Genomic DNA, 3410 nt, shown 5'->3' with positions numbered 1-3410 from the left:
TTTTACTTACTACCCAGCTTTGCTTAACCTGAATCTCTTCCTGGGTGGAGTAGTAATCCTAGTTTAGAAATCATTCAGGTTGGAAGGATGAATGATGAACAAGTCTTCAGCTGGAGGCAGTGTCTAAACATACCTGGGGCAGCTGGGAACAAAAGAAAACAGAAACAACCCTAAAATATCCTAGAAAGAAAGTTGACTGTCTTCTCTACCTAGCCCAGTTGTACTCTTATTTCTTCTGCTTTGTCCTTTTTTGTCCAGTCATTCATTATATAATATATGTATTGAACACTTAGTATTTGTCAGACACTGATACCTGCATTTCCCTAGTAAACAGTAGGACTTTCTACACTTTCAGATATCCCAGGAGACTCCAGCCCTTCTCCAAAGCCCCTAAATGCACCTCTCACCTAGCCCTTCCTGGACCACACTTTCTTCCCTAGCCCCAAGTGCTTCATCAGAACACTAACTAGAAAGATACAAGGTTTCTATTTTCTGTTAAACCCTCTACACATGGACTTCCAGGATTCTTTTTTTTCTATTAAAGGGGAAAAAATTCCAGGTTTAAGTGGAGCTTTAGCACCTGTGGAAGATTATTATTAGGGTTGACTGAATGGGAGACTGATTGTGACTTTGGTAGGACACTGAGGTCATAGCTTGGGTATATCTTTACAAACCATTGACTAATTTCCCTCAAAAGAAGGCTGGGTGTGGTGGTGTACACCTGTAATTCCAATGACTAGGGAGGCTGAGACAGGAGGATTACAATTTTGAGCCCAGCCTCAGCAACTTAGTGAGACACTGTCTCAAAATAAGAGGATGGAGGGAGTGTAGCTCAGTGGTAAATTATCCCTGAGTTTAATCCTCAGTAACCTCCTCTACTGCTCCAAAAATAAGTAAGTTTGAGGCGCACCAAAAAAAAAAAAAAAAAAAAAAAAAAAAAAAGCAAAAGAGAAATAACACTAATCCCCCCAAACAATTTCTGGAATATCATCATGAAAAATTCATAAGGTTGTAATAATGTCATCAGTCTGATAGAAAATCATGTTACTACAAAACTGGGACAAAGGAAAAGTATAGAGGAGAGGGTACAGTGGTTTTTGTTTGGGTTTTTACATCAAATGCTATAATGAGACTCCAAAAAAACCACATTGCTTACCAGAAGTTTATAGTTCTGCTAATGTTTCTCTCTCCCTCTTTCCCTCTGGTATCTGACTTCTCTAAACAGTGTGTGTGCAGGGTCAGGGAGAGGGAAACATTAGGGGGAAAACATGCAAATAACAAGGTTCTACCCTGGTGCCACCAGAGGCAATTTTAATTTTTGAGAAGATTAAAAATAATAGTTACACAGCAATCATTAGGCAGAGATATAATCTAGACCTCCATATTTCTCTTATTTCTCTTAGAATGATTTTATTAATTAGAGTTGTTTAAAGGCCTGCAGATTGCTTGAGTTAAAAAAAAAAAAAAAGACAAAGAGGGAAGAAATAGTTGATAATTAATTAGTAGGTGAAGACCACGTTGAGGGTCAAAGGGTTCGGTCTGCCTTAGAAAGAAACTTTCTGGGACCCTAAAGCCTCCACAATGTTGATGCCCAAGAAGAATCAGATTGCCATTTATGAACTCCTTTTTAAGGAGGGAGTAATGGTAGCCAAGAAGGATGTCCACATGCCCAAGCACCCAGAGCTGGCAGATAAGAATGTACCCAACCTTCACGTCATGAAGGCCATGTAGTCTTTCAAGTTTCGAGGCTATGTGAAGGAACAGTTTGCATGGAGACATTTCTACTGGTACCTTACCAACGAGGGCATCCAGTGTCTCTGCGATTACCTCCACCTGCCACCTGAGATGGTGCCTGCCACTCTACGCCGCCACCGTAGCCGACCAGAAACTGGCAGGCCTCGGCCTAAAGGTCTTGGGGGAGAGCGACCTGCAAGGCTCACAAGAGGGAAGCTGACAAGGACACCTACAGATGGAGTGCTGTGCCCCCTGCTGCTGACAAGAAAGCTGAGACTGGGGCTGGGTCAGCAACCGAATTCCAATTTAGAGGAGGATTTGCTCGTGGACTTGGTCAGCCACTCAGTGAAGTTGGACAGGATCATTTTGTTTTGAATAAATTTGTAGCCAGGAAAAAAAAAAAAAAAAGTTGTTTTGGGAAGGCTGTTGTAACTGAAAGTGCGTGTCCAAGTGTGATCTGTATGTTTATGATTATCCACAACTTACTGGTCTACAAAGATCTAAGGGCAGAAACTGAATTATTTAGATATTTTTGGGGATTTGTGACAGCAATTTTAGGTCTATTGAATCTAATGATTTAAAAAATTAGGTTTCTGTTTTATATGTCTTGGCTTATTTCTTTTCTCTGCTAAATTATTTTTATTGTAGTTTATAAAATCATTGGTTTGTGAAGTATTAGAGATTGAGGAAACAATGTTAACAGTTCTCTATCACAGTCCATTTGAGATGGTTGGTCCAGATTGTGTCAATACTATTGGTTGCTTTCAGGGCTATGTCACTGTACGACACCAGAGGACACCATCTCCACGTCCAGTGGCCCTGACTCTTTATTTGTCCTCAAGAACCTGTTTCATAAGAAGGTTATGAATTATCCACCTGTGACAGCAGTTGTGCCTTTTATATGTAAACATAATTTTGAATGGGCAGGGGGTAGTTTGTAAGCATAAGTGATCAGGTCCAGATGTATGAAGCAACTTATGTTTGAAACCTCAGATTTTAATTAACCTTCAGCAACCGTTTTGAGTCCGCAAGACAGAATGATATCATCTCTATGCCTATTACATTAGAAAACCTATGGGGTCTCGCCACGATCTGGCTGAAACTGACTTTTTCCTTTGTGGAAGTTTTGTAAGCAGAGAGAAAGTGTTTGAACCTGGGCTCAATTAGTTACAATTTGAGGTCAGTGTTCACTAACCTAAGCAACTATTTATGTTTGCTTAGAAATACTAAACATTTCTCTCAGTACATTTCTCTTCTTATTTTTTTGTTGTTGTTTATACTCTATTAACTTTTTATTGTTTATTTTTTGTTTGTTCTAATCAGTTATACATGACAGTAGAACGCACTTTGACACATCATACATAAAGAGTATAACTTCTCATTCATCTAGTTGTACATGATGTAGAGTTACACAGGTCATGTAATCATATATGCACATAGGGTAATAATGTCCGATTCATTCTACTATCATTCCTACCCCCACTTAATTACATTTTGATTAAATTAATTCTAAAGTACATTTTCCTATGTGGGATGATAACAAGAACTTTGGAATTGGATGAACTTGTGTTGGACCAGGACTCTCAGCTTCTATTTCTCATCAGCTGAACTGGGATAATTCCACTTGTCTTGCCAAGCTGTTGTAAGGAGGTTAAATGAAATAATTTGTGCAGAAC

General features: G+C 39.2%; 1 pseudogene across 1 annotated transcript; it reads left to right on the top strand.

Moving 5' to 3' along the window:
• Nucleotides 1-1442: 1442 nt before the first annotated feature.
• On the top strand, nucleotides 1443-2601 carry LOC306644944 (small ribosomal subunit protein eS10-like; annotated as a pseudogene). Its single transcript has 2 exons — nucleotides 1443-2084; nucleotides 2383-2601. The product of its transcript is annotated as a small ribosomal subunit protein eS10-like (transcript).
• Nucleotides 2602-3410: the final 809 nt, after the last annotated feature.

This window comes from Sciurus vulgaris (genome assembly GCF_902686455.1).
Source record: "Sciurus vulgaris genome assembly, chromosome: 15".
NCBI classification, from domain to species: domain Eukaryota; kingdom Metazoa; phylum Chordata; class Mammalia; order Rodentia; family Sciuridae; genus Sciurus; species Sciurus vulgaris.
This window is presented reverse-complemented; position numbering and strand designations above follow the sequence as displayed.